The sequence below is a fragment of the Pinus tabuliformis genome, chromosome 1_1 (genome assembly GCF_031772625.1).
Source record: "Pinus tabuliformis cultivar Carrire ecotype Pingquan chromosome 1_1, CPIR1, whole genome shotgun sequence".
NCBI classification, from domain to species: Eukaryota; Viridiplantae; Streptophyta; class Pinopsida; order Pinales; family Pinaceae; genus Pinus; species Pinus tabuliformis.
Genome location: NC_142297.1, coordinates 722,630,396 through 722,644,122, shown reverse-complemented (window position 1 = coordinate 722,644,122; position 13,727 = coordinate 722,630,396). Strand labels below are relative to the sequence as shown.

The window sequence follows — 13,727 nt, the reverse complement described above, 5'->3', positions numbered from 1 at the left end:
CTAGAGCTTACCAGCAAGAACTGCAAGGGACACCTGAGACCTATTATGACCCCTACCAAGCCACTTTCATGCCTTCTTGGGGTCCCCCTGCTCAGCCTTCCTGGTTCACACCTCCTCCTTGTTCCTTCACAGATCCATATTATGCCCAACCAGTTGCTCATTCATTTCACTCTTATGCTCAGCCACAGCCTCAATGGAATGCACCTCATCAGGGGTGGAGGCCCCAATACAACACTCCTCCCGCTTATTTTCCTCCACTACCTGCTCATCCACAACCATCGCCTCCTCCTCCACCAAGGAAACCCCAAATGCCTACCCAACCACAATGCCATCCATCTCCATCTCAATTTCACACCTCCACTCAACTACCCGTACCATTTCCAAAGCCATACAATGGAGCAGCTCAACCCCATTGCAAATATGAGGAACAACATATGCAAACAACTCCTCTTGAGCTCAGTGATCTTCACCATAGTTCAGGCAGAGTGTTGCAAAGCAGAGATTATATTGCAAGCATTGAAGGACCGCATCCAGCAAAAGAAGATTCAAAAGAGGAGATCAAAGAACCATGGGCTGCACTTGATGAAGAGAAGAGATCAGAATCAGAGATCGAGAGAGTTCCCTCATGGTTACCATCAAATATTCCATGTATTCAAGAGAAAGATCAACAAAAAGAGGAAGATCAGAAAGTCATGATAGAAGGTGACATGAAGAATGATCCTAATCAGCAAAAGAACCAAGGATATCAAAGCTATATTGAGATATGGTTTCAGAAGGTCACTAAGTTGCAGCAGTACTTTCTTCCTCAGCTTTGTTTGATCCCTTCAACGCCAGATCATTTGGTCTCTGAGATCGGGATACTTGTCCAAGCATGCATTTCGAGCCTTCACATCATCTTTTCTCTAATCCCGATGTGCACATGGCTCCATTGGAAGTATTCTTATACTTGAAAATGATTTTGTTTTTCAAGTAGGGTATGGTAGAAAAAAAAAAAAAATAATAAGAGAAAAATAAAAATCTAAGGTGAAAACCTCCTTGGAGGCGCCTTAGATTGGCTCATTGGTTGAAAACCTCCATGAGGCGGTCAATGGGTTGGAAAAAAGAGAAAATAAAAATGGAATAAGATCCCTGGGTGAAAACCTTCCTTGGAGGCGCTCAGGGCAGGCAATTAGGGTGAAAACCTCCATGAGGCGCCCTAGTTGTTTTTCAAAAAAAAGAGAGAAAAAGAAAAATAAAAATAAAGCTAATCTCCATTGAATAATTTCATGTTGTAGCAATGACATTGCAGGTTGCAAGAAGGACGTTTCATGACAGGAGGAGCACTCAAATCAAGGTCAAAGGAATTTCTTGTGCCTTCTACAGGAAGCTCTGTATTTCTATAGGAAACATCCTGTAGAACCTTTGGATGAGCCAAATCCAATTTCAAAAGTGAATCTAATGGTGGGGACCTGTTGATTAGGCCTACAAGCACTTGTGTGTCCATCCCTTGCCTTTATCCATCATTTTTTCCACCTCCTTGTGCTTCTCATTGTGCTTCTACAGGAACTTCCTGTAGAAATTGTGGGAAACTAGACATGGATTTCAAAAACTGGTTTGGTGAACATGGTAGCTTCCTCAAGGGTTCAGAAGTCCTCATGCAATCTTCCAACTCCTCCTCCATCATCTCCATACCTGCATCACAGCCCAAGCTCAGTTTTCCCTTCCATGCAAACTCATGCAAAGTGCCTTGAAGAAAAAATCCATAGAGCCAAATTTGTTTTTGTCATAACTTGAAAACCATGCATCCATTTGACAAACCGTTTTATGGGGAATTGTACAAGGTTGATGACAACATGCCTGGTCAGTTTCAGCCAATTCCGGTGCACGGTTTCCAAGAAATCAGCCTCCATCACCATCAGCCATTTTTGCGTTTTCTCCATATCCGTGCATCCATTTTAAAACCTGTTTCATGGGGAGATGCACATGGGTGATAGTAGCCTACCCCAGCAGTTTCAGCCGATTCCGAAGCACGGTTTCCGAGAAATCAAGCTCTGAAATCTTCAGCCATTTTCCATTTTTCTCGAAATCCGTGCATCCATTGATCACGATTTTGCTATGGGAGATGAATAATGATGATAGGAACATGTTCACCGAGTTTCAGCTCAATCCGGGTTACTGTTTGAGAGCAATGGCGAAAACAAGTTCTGATTTTGTGACCATGCAGCAGCAGCAGCTTGAAGGTGCAGATCTGAACGTGAAAACAATTGCATGCAGCTCAAATCCGGCCAGAGGACACCTGCACAAGGAAAAGCAATCAAAATCATCAGCCAAGCCTCATGCAATCAAAGGATCCAAGCATGCAGCAGCAGAATTAGAGCATGCAGCAGCAAAAAGCTTCACGGCAGCCATTCAACTTCGAGGTATGTGACTGATCTCATTCTTCTATTGCATAGATTTAATTTGAAAACTACATGAATTGATGGAATGGTGGAATTAAGCCATGAATTATCAAGGTTAAGCTGATTGTTCAGCCGGCAGTCACGCAGTACACGTGGACAGTTCACTCACGTGGAAATTTAAAAAGCAGGAAGTGTTGGCCGGTTAAACTTCAGTTCAATTCACAGGGGGAAAACACATAGTTCATGAACAACACTTCTAGTTGCATGTGGCCACTTCACTCTCTCACGCAAATCACGCAGCAATTAAAGGCGGCTCAGCTAAAACGTATGAATTGTTGTTCATCTGCACTTTCCACATTCTCAACTGAAGTGTGCACAATCGGTTAACCTATCGTCCTCCACTAAGTTTTTCTACCTGTTTTCGAAATTATCCCGCATATCATATTGTTTAGAGGCGCAGAGACATCCTACAGGCGTTTCTACAGGAAGTCTTCTACAGGAAACGCAGAAAACAACCATGCAGAAAGAAAATGTGGGATTTTCGGCGAATTTCAAGCTCCAAATGAGGTAGGATCAGGGAAACTTCATTGTGCATGATTTGTTGGTACAAAATGGTGAATGGAACATGGCATCAAATGAAAAAATGATAGTAACATTCTACCTGTGTATTCAACTAAACATGAAAGATTGCCTGCATGTTTCACTGTATTTTACCAAGTTCTTTCTCTGCACTCTGAAATCTCCCCGTCATCTTTAAAAGAAAAGAAGATATATGCTGTAGTAGAGGCCGCCCTCTATGCACGAAAACTTGAATTCACATATGTATCTATGTGTTGAGAAGAGAATTTGCGCCCTTATGCTCAGTTATGAAAAAACAATATTGTACTCTCAATAAACCGACAGTTGAATTCTGGGTGACATAAACAAGAGACTTATTGCTATCTGGTATTCTGAGGAACACAAGAGAAACTCCTCCCTGGGTTCAGAAAACACCAAATTCAGTTGTCTTCTATTTTAGTGATTGATTATTGTTTTCCTGAGCATTTTCTTTTCTAATTAAAGCATAAAAAAGCACCCCCACCATTCCATGAGGATTCATAATGGGAGAACACATTGAAGAAGGTGAACAAAAAAGCCAATGATGAGGGAGCACAAATCATTCAAGTAGAGGGCAAAACAAAGGCAGAACAGAGAAAAAAGGCTACAGTAGAGAAGGCAGAAGCTAAACAAGATGAGACGAAAGCCAAAATAGAGCATGAGGAAGCAAGCTAACAGAGGCAGAAAAGACCAAAGAAGAGGAAAAAAAGGAGGAAGAGACACACCATGAGAGATCAGTGACAATAGACCGAAACAGTTTCTACAGGAAGTCTGGAAACGGAGCAGCAAAGGGAGAAATCGCCTGAGATTTTGGCCAGGGAGGCGGTAGCAGTGCTAGATGCCCTAAGCACATCTCCAAAGCAAAAAGGAAAAAAAGAGGAGCCTTCCATGTACTTTAAGGCAAGAAGGAGCATGTGGATAAAAGTTGGCAGACCCTAGCCACAGTTAGAGGAGCCATTTACAATTGAGGACACCACAGCTAAACAAAAGGAAGAGTCTCCTTCAAAGAGATCCATCATCTGTGAATGAGGAAGCTAAAAACCTTCACCTAGAGAGAGCAAATCAAGATGATGGACTCAAAGACAGTCTACAGGAAGCTGAGACAGTTCTACAGGAAGCTACAAGACTTTCTACAGGAATTTCTGTATTTTTAACATAAACATCCTGTAGAAGCCTTTGGGCAGGCCATAATCAATTATGGAGAGGGATTGGAAGCTTGAAGTCTGTTGAGGAGGCATGCAACCACTCTTTTCTTCCATCCTCCACTGGTTTCATATCCTTTCACCACCATTGCCGCCATCAGATTGAATATACTTGCACAATCATACCAAGGCTGAGAATTCACTAGGAAAAGGAACATGCAGTGGGAAGAAGCAAAGAAGCATGGTTTCATGACAGAAAAGAGGACATCACTTCAGAAGCTTGGCATGACAAGGAGGCCACCAGGGCCATCAAAGATGAGGAGAGAGATTGGTTTCTCAGAGGATGAGCAGCACTTTCAGTAGGGGGGTGATGATGAGCCCCAAAAATGGACAATTATTTGGGCTCATTCAACTTCCTAATTTGACTTAATCCACCATTCTCATTAGTTTATTGCATGTTTTTTATTATATTTATGTTAATAGAGTGAATTTGGTTAGTCATTATGCCAACAAGTCTAATGGGTGCTTTGTGTAGCCTTTTTGGTCAACTTGGAGACAAAATTGAAGGTCTTAATGAGCACTTGGCAGCCAAATTCGTGGGAGAACAAGCTAGAGGATTTGTAGGAAGGTGTCCCCTTCATTTATGGGCCCTTACCTCGAATTCTCCACCATCAGCTTGGAGTTTAAGGGCCATCGAATCAATCAACACAAGGGCAGCCAAGCAAGTCAAGTAGGACTGCTGTTAACTCCAAGTTTTGGGCAGCCGAGTCCCTAAATTCTAGGAGGACTGTTGGGTCCTCAAATTGTATAAATAAGAGGGCTTAAGACCTCATTTCAGTTAGTCAATTTTGTTAGCTAGTTAGCCAGTAGATAGTAGATAGTAGTTAGTCATTTCATAGCTTTGTTGCAGTCATTTTGTAATTCGATTTTTATGCAATAGACTAGCTTTGCTTTCAGCTCATGTTCAAGTTCTTCTTGTGGACAGTTTTGATGTAACTCTTCATTTCTTGATCAATAAAGATGAATCCAGCTTTGCACCAGCTCTAAATCTCTCTTAGGAAGCTACATCTCTTGGGGTTGGGCCCATCTCAAGCGCCGAATACCTCCTTTGATTATCTTTATGTGTCTTTGCTGCATTCTTAGAATAAAATTTGCTATTTAGATCTAAATCTTGTTTTGTTATTTAGTTTGTTTTTTGATGAGTAAAATAGATTTTCATGCTCAGATTTATTTGATAGGTTGTTAACAGAAAAAGCTTCAAGAAAAGGGCCAACAAACATCTGTGGTTTCACCTCTCCCTTAGTGGGATCAGGAGCTGTGACTAGGATGACTTTGCTGCCCACAAAAACACTGACTTTGCTTTACCATGCAATCATTAGTGTTTGTTTTTCACAAGGTTGCACGAAACGGGGAAACGGGTACGAGTTTCCGAAACGGGAAGCGATACGAAACGCGACCTCCCCAAATTTTGGAAACGGGGAAACGCGAATATATATATATATATATATATATATATATATATATATATATATATATATATATATATTAGGAATTTAAGAAATATGTGCAATCATAAAGCATATATGATACATTCTAATTTATTACATTATGATAAAATTGTCAATTGTCAATGCATAGACTATAAGTATCTAAATTTACATCACATTTACTCATGAATAATCACATAATGAAAATAGAAATATCCAAAATCAGTCACGAGAAAATTTCTAATTTTTTGTCTCGTGGTTGATTGGGAGTCTCCTCCTACATAGTCGAATGACCTTAGTGCTCTTGATTAAATACAAGTTTCATACCCTAGTACCCTACATTCTCTTGATTAATGGGAGTCTCCCCTGCATAGAGGGCTTTGTTCTCTCGATTAAATACAAGTTCCATACCCTAGTACATGATAAAATCCAATGGAAACATTGAAATCCCCCCAATCCTGAAATCCTGAAAAACAGATAAGTCTGCTGGATTTTGAGTAAGATCTAAAATTCTACTTTCTCCATATGAAATCCAATGACGGCGAAACCACTCTCAAACATCCTGAGTCATTTCATGGTAATGTTAAAAATTTAAGTAAAAGGATGAAAATGAAAAATAAAGGAGAATATCACTTTTACTTTAAGAATTTAACATTACCATGAAGTGCATATCAACACTAGGGCAAACAAATGTAAGAGATCTACATTAGAAAAAAAAAAATTAAAAAACAAATGTTTTTTTGGGGGAAACGTGGCCCGTACGGCCTGGAAACGCGTTTCTGGCCGTACGGCCACATTTCCATTTCGGGAAACGTGGCCGTACGGCCGAAAACGCGTTTCCAGGCCGTACGGTATGGGGAAACGCGTTTCGTTTCGTTTCCCCTGGCGAAACGCCCCCTAGGGCCACGTTTCCTACAACTTAGGTTTTTCATTTGCAGAAGTTGGTTACATGTTCAGAGCTTTGAATGCTTCATTTCACAGTTAATATACATGGTCTCCTTGCAAATAAAGTTGTTGTCCATTCTTATTACTGTTCGCTAGATCATATTAGGGTAGCATAACTAGATCTTTGTTTTTTGCATGTCTTTGTTTGTTCAGTTTGGAAAACTACTTGCAGAGTACCTATTACCCTTCCTTACCTGCACATACTCCATCCAACCTACTTGCTCCACCCTCTACTTAGAACCCTTGCTTCACATTTACCATTCGCTCCCAAAACCCTAATTTTTGTGCAACATTGCTTCACTCTCCCTTGAACAAATCCAATCGCTCCTTAGCCTCATCCACCGAGCCTTAGACCTCTTCACATCCCTATTTCACCTCCATACTCATTCCTCCATCTTTTTCCCTCCGTCCATGCTCCAAAATCCCATTTCGAAACATCCTGTAGAAGAATTACAGAACATCCTATAGAAGACTTACAGAACTTCCTGTAGAAACCCCTGCAGACTTCCTGTAGAAGTTCATAAACACGGTTGCATGGCCTCCAGACTTTGTGAAACTCTCAGAAAGAATGCTAGGGATCCCTTAGACCCTCTCTGTACCATCCCAACCTTTCCCAAAGCATTTCATCCCTTGATCCATCCCTGCACAGTGGAAAACTAGTTAGAAGCACATGCATGATAATTCCAACAACTTAATCAAAAATACAAAAAGATGTTTTCTTCAGATAGTGATAACTTAGACACATGCATTTTACCTTCCTAGAAGTAATGGCATCTCTTCTCATAGTTTGCATTCTCATTTTTGCATCAGTAGGACTAGTTGGTAGAATTAGGGTTTGCTAGGGTTTGCGTTTCTTTTTGGCTTTCAATTTCTTTCCGCAAGTAGATTAGCTTCCTTTGAGTTAGCTTTCGTCCATCAGTTAAAAAGCTTCTTCTAAGAGCTCATAGAAGTTGGCTTGAGCCCCTAGCGGACTTGTGCTAGCTGACCAAGTGACAGCTGCGGCAAGAGCTAGTACTTGTGCATACAGCACCGTCGCTTCCAAGTTTGTTACGAACTGCCGGGTTGATAAAATTAAAGAAGGGAGTTCCAGGAGTTGTAGCATTATTGCTACAATACTGGAGCCCACCAGTTATGATATTGTACATCTACTTGTTTTGTTTCTTCACTGTCCCTATTACCTTCCTTATTATCGATTTTCTTTCGACATGCTTTGATTTTTGCACATGATTTTTCTAATCGTTGAAATGCTTCTTGAATACTAAACTGTTCAACGTAATCAGGATGTGAATGTAACGGCACACTATGCGGCGAACTACGTTCAATGGCCCGTATGATTATATGGTTTGTCATGGCTTTGATACCACTGCAGCATAAAAACTATGGCTGAAGCAAGAAAACTGATAGCTTGTAAACTTGAATGTAAAAAATACATACATGTATTTAATAATAATAATTTATTAATATTTATAAAATGTATAAGTTGATATAAGATGATTTGAGTGTTACAATGAGGCCCTGATTTTATACCTCAGCAAGTGACCTTTCGTGAGTAGGCATGTCTTTTAGACATGCCTTTTCACTTAACTTAATGATTATTTAACATAACTAATATTTGATTATTTAATATTTACATCAATTTTATTTATGTCATTTGTTATGAATTATATTCATAACAATATCTCTTGGGAAGTAATCCTTTAGGATCTTGAGACACTTCCCCATAGTTAGAGACAATCTTACCTAGTTCATTTTTATGTTTAGGATCACATCAACTTAAAGCATTAAATCTAACATCATCATTAGCTTTTACAATCATTAGTACAATTTTTCTAACATTTACCAGTGTTTTCATCTGCTTGTGGGAACAACAGTCAAATTCACCTTCATTCAATGGGATCTCATGATTACTGAATCCCATCTTTTATAAGATGATACTTGTCCTTCTCCCTAAAGATAGCTTTCATATCATATAAATATGGACTTCCCAAAACAATCCCACAAATATCAAGTGGTACGACATCTAACTCTACCTCATTGATGAAATTGGACATAATTGCAAATCTAAGTTTTCATTATTTAGACACCTATAACTTAGCATTTTCACATAACCATCCTAAAGGATAAGGTTTTGGATGAGCGCTTAGTTTCCAGTCCAAATATTTTAACAAATTCTTGAATGATAAGATTAGCTTGTGACCCACTATCAAAGAATACGAATCTTTTTATGTTTTGAAATGACTCTAATATGAAAAAGCTCATTTTTTTCCATCATGCATACTTTTGGATTTTTAAGAATGAGTGTTATAGCTAGAACTAGCAACATAAGATATACCTTGTATCTGGATGGTCATGATCTTGGTTTCATCACCTAAATCTAATCCAAGATCATGTTGGGAAGTAGCACTGGTCTTCTTATTACCCTTCATATTTTTTAACCACTTTGACTTTAGTTTTGAATAAAGCGTCCAAAACTTGGGATCATCACGTCATAGCTTCTCGACTCCTTTTTTCATTGTAACTATTCTTTTGACTTTATCCTTTTCATTGTTCTGGTTTGCAATTGGCTAAATTGGTTTCTTTGAAAAGATTTCGAGGGCATTCTTTCCACTTGACTCGATGTCAATAGTGTGGACACAAACTTCATCAAGATTAATTGGGTTGAACATAAGAATAGTATGTCTCAAATAACTACGCAACCCACCAATATACTTCAAAGGAGCGTATAAAAAAAATGCTCAGTGTTAATGCACTCTTTTTGAACTCGAGTATAATCTTGCACATTTTGTCCTCTACCTTGTCTTATATTTTTCCAATCCATTAATGCTTCATCCACAATTCTTTAAGCTGTACAGTAGACTTCAATGTGCTTGATCCAATAATCTTACTTCCCTGCATCAAATTCACAATTATACATCAGCAAATTGAATTCCACATCTAATTTCAACAAAGATAATTCAGAATCGGTCTTCTTTGGTTGCTCTTTTTGAGATGGAGATGGAGGTGGAGAAGAAACAAGAGGAGGAGGAATTTGAGCCAATATTTAACTTGAATAGGGCCTTCTCCATTTTTTCTCCATTCTTTCTACGACTCTTCTTCCATCACTTTCATGTCAAGAAAGACTTGCCAAAATGCCCTTTCAGACTTGGTGAGGCCTTTTCCCCCTTCACATTCCATTACTTGTCATGGAAATGTTTGTCTTGTACCAATCTAGAGATTAAACTCTTCAAGTGAACCTTCTCTACACTTGAGACTAGACTTGTTTACCATTCAACACTCTGTGAATCCTTGATCAAGCCTACTTTGATACCAAAACTTCGTCCAAAATTAAATGCTTAAATTGTCTTTGTATGTAACTTTATTAATTAAATGAATTTAATAAGGTTTAATGAGCATTTAAAATATGAAATTGCAAAATAAACAACAATGTGAAAGACAAATAATAGCAAGTCATTAATAGAGTTCACCCCTCTTGGACTACGTCTCCGGGTCTGCTTCCAATGAACATTTGATTCATTAAAAATATGCAAAAAATACATCAAAATATCTTCTCACATTAAAAGGATCTCCAACTTGGAATAAAAATGTCTTCAAGACCTTTATAACAAGAAGACTATAGCACTGTTGGAACACTTTCCCCAACCTTTTCCCACAAATAAAACGGTTTTATGGCCTTTATTCTTCATAAAAGGCATTGTTGTGTCCTCTTCAAAATAAATTTGCTCCATTATATAGAATGTAATGGCCTATGGTCTAGTGGTAAGTGGTTGGAATTTTGCGAAGATCATAGTTCAAATCCACTTATACTTTGCAATTGATTTGGATATGAACTCAAGATTGTTGGAGGTTTCATTGGCCCCCTAGAGGCACAAAACTTACGCTTTTTGTTTTTTAAATGCTTTCTACTAATTATAAGATCATGCTATGGATACATTTGTTTTTAGAATGTATAGACCCAAGTTAAAGACTGTTGGGATTTTTTGCCCGTCATCGTAAACCTACATATTTATGTACCTTAAATAAAAGATCTTTTTCCAGGATTTTGTAGATGATAGGAGGCAATAAAAATGTCCCTCTTTTGATCTGCAAATGCAACAGCACATTATAAGTGTGATTTTTTTCCTACTTGAATAGAATTGGCGGTTTTTAAGTTTTTTATTGGAGCAAAAGGAAAAAGAAATGTAGCCAGCCAATGCTAAAATTACAACATACAAACATAGCTTTGCGATGGCACAGCCAAGGATGAATTCTCAACTGCTCATGCAACCAAGGGAACAATAATATATGCCTTCTCTTCTATAAATATAGCATTGAATGAAGCAGGAAAAAGCTCAGAACAACAGAAGGGAATACAGTCCAACATTATTAGTGATGACCCTCAGAGTCCTTTGAGCAGCAAGTAAAGAGTGCACAATATAGAAGGAACTAGAAAAACCCTGGGAATAAGGCATACCTTCCAAAAGTATTATGTCATTTGTATTCTGACCAAAATATTTATGGAGGTCAAACTGGGTGTAAAAGTTTGTAGACTTCACAAATCTAAATTTCTCTGGGCAGAGGGATAATTGAACTCAGTGGTACTCCAAAGACCAAAAAGGAGATATAAGCTTACCTCTTCCAGTAGTTTAGGACAGATTTGAAGTTTGAACAAACTCTTCAAGTAAACCTCCATAGACACCAGTTATAATAAATAAACATGGAGTATCTGAGCTGTAAGTTTGTAACCAGTAAAGAGAATATTAGCAAATGTGGCAATTACCACATAAGTATAGAATAGCATGCCTGAAGGTTGCATATATATTAAGCTAAGTCGCATGGAACCTCTCTGGATCTGGATGCAGATATGGATCCAGAAGACGGGGTGCTGTCTTAGATCAACATCATATAATCTCCTTTCATAATATAATTTGCTGACAGGTTATGATGTTCTATTAAGAGTTCCTTCAACAATGGAATTGTGGTAGTATACAATAATTTTACATAACCACTAAGCTTACCAAGACAATCTTTACAATCTTTGAAAGGCATAAGAGCAAAGTTGAACCCATTAATCTAAGGGTGGGTTGACCTTAATTCAATATATGTAGAGATTAAACTGGGCATATTTACCTTTACCAGCAGCTTTTATCACTAACAAATGTTGCTCTCAAGGCAGCGCAAAAAAAAAGTTATCACAAATCACACCTTCATGGTGAATTTCATCTGGGTTCCACCTGTGAATTGTAGAAAAACTTGAACAGTAAACATTAAGAAACTTTTATTGCAAAAATATCATCCTTTCTTCCATTAAATAAGAAACAATTAAGATATAAAATTGGTTGTCACTCACCAGGCCATTGAAAAAGAGTGCATGTTTTGCTCTCTCCAGAAGACTAAGCTTCAATCTTGTAGAAAGAACAAGTTGAAATTGGAAGTAATCCCCTTGTAAAATTATCACTCAGTTGAGCCTTTGACTTCCATTCCATTGCTGTAAGAATAAGTAGGGGAAACTACAGCCACAAACAATGGGAAATTTCAACAGACAGCAAATTTGGAATTTCCAGACATAATTTGACAGCTTGTCATTGAACAATAATAATCTTAGATCCTATAAATCAATAAAAGGTGTAGTTTTAAACATTCTGAAAGAAAAAGGAAACACTTGAAAAAAAATTAGTTGACAGTTATAACATATTACAAATTATGATTCGGTCAGCAAAAGCCTGTGGGCAGCACCCGTATATACTAGAAAGTGGCTCACTATTTCCAAGATAACTCCACCACCATAGCAAGCTTCCTCTGATATTTTATTCCTTGATAACTGAAAAGAAAATAATAATGATTTTCATTAACCACATCCAATTTCTTCTGGATTGATTTATAATGCTGAGACAATTTATCTGGATATTTTTGACACTTTTCTAGCTACTTGTGTGCTACCTGAAATAGGCAGCAGCTAAAAGTCAAAAGTTCTAAAATGAAAGAAAATAAATTCAGGAGTTGACAAAGAAGGACAATGCCCAAACACTCTATTGTTTGTGCTCTAGATTGTATGTTCTCTTTTATGAAAAGCATTATGTGATTGAAATTATAAATAAAATGGAGGTAGCACAGTGGAACATATCTGGTACTAAAATTTACAGAACTGATACAAATCCATTCTCAAGATTAACCCTCCACAAGAACCCTCTTCATTCAAATGTTCCCTCATACCCCAGTCAATCATGGCCATAGAATAGTAGAACAGTGTTACCAGTAGGCAAAACTTGATTCAGCAGCCAAACTGGGGTGATTCAAATTGCCAGCAAGCTTGAGTCACCATCTCACATTTGACCTGGATAGCAGGTCAAACACTTGACCTACAACTACTCACAATTCATGGACCAGGTCAACGAGTTAGACAAAATACTTGCTGCATGACCTGTAACTACTGCATTTTCGCTTATTTTCAGCACAACATTCATCGCAACTTTCTTCCTAACTTCCTCCTTATTTCCCCGGATATGAAACAAAGACAAAGTAGGACATCCACAATTTCAAAATCAGGAAATGCATGAATTTTTCCACCTATGTTATCAGGACTTGACAGTAAAGGCCAATGACCAAGCACTCTATTGTTTATGTTCCAAGATGTATGTTATCTTTCATGAAAACATCATGTGATTGATATTATACAGAAGATGAAGGTAGTACAGTGGAACATGTCTGGCATTAAAATTTCCAGAACTGATATAAATCCATTCTCAAGATTAACCCCCCATAAGAACCCTCTTGATTCAAGCGTACCCTCAAGCCCCTATCAGTCATGGCCCTAGAATAGGAGAACATTGTTACCAGTACGTAGAACTTGATTCAACAGTCAAACCGAGATGATACAGATTGCAAGTGAGCTTGACTCACTAACTCACATTCGCCCTGGCTAGCAGACCGAGATGATACAGATTGCAAGTGAGCTTGACTCACTAACTCACATTCGCCCTGGCTAGCAGATCAAACACTTGACCTACGCCTACTCCCATATCATGGACCATGTGACACGTCAACAAGTTTGCCAAAATAACTGCTGCAATTTGGTTCATTTTCAGCACAGCTTACTCCCTAACTTCCTCTTTATCTCTCGAGATATGAAACAAAGGCAAATAGGACATCTATGACATCCACAATTTCACAATATGCTGATGCATGAAATTTTCCACATATGC

At 38.3% G+C, this 13,727-nt stretch overlaps 1 long non-coding RNA gene across 1 annotated transcript; it reads right to left on the bottom strand.

Moving 5' to 3' along the window:
* Positions 1 to 10,930: 10,930 nt before the first annotated feature.
* Positions 10,931 to 12,967, bottom strand: LOC149215929 (uncharacterized). The gene is made up of 4 exons (XR_016250509.1): positions 12,779 to 12,967; positions 12,224 to 12,346; positions 11,876 to 12,035; positions 10,931 to 11,759 (listed from the first exon to the last, which is right to left on the bottom strand). It is a non-coding gene; the product is annotated as an uncharacterized LOC149215929 (long non-coding RNA).
* Between the last annotated feature and the right edge of the window lie 760 nt (positions 12,968 to 13,727).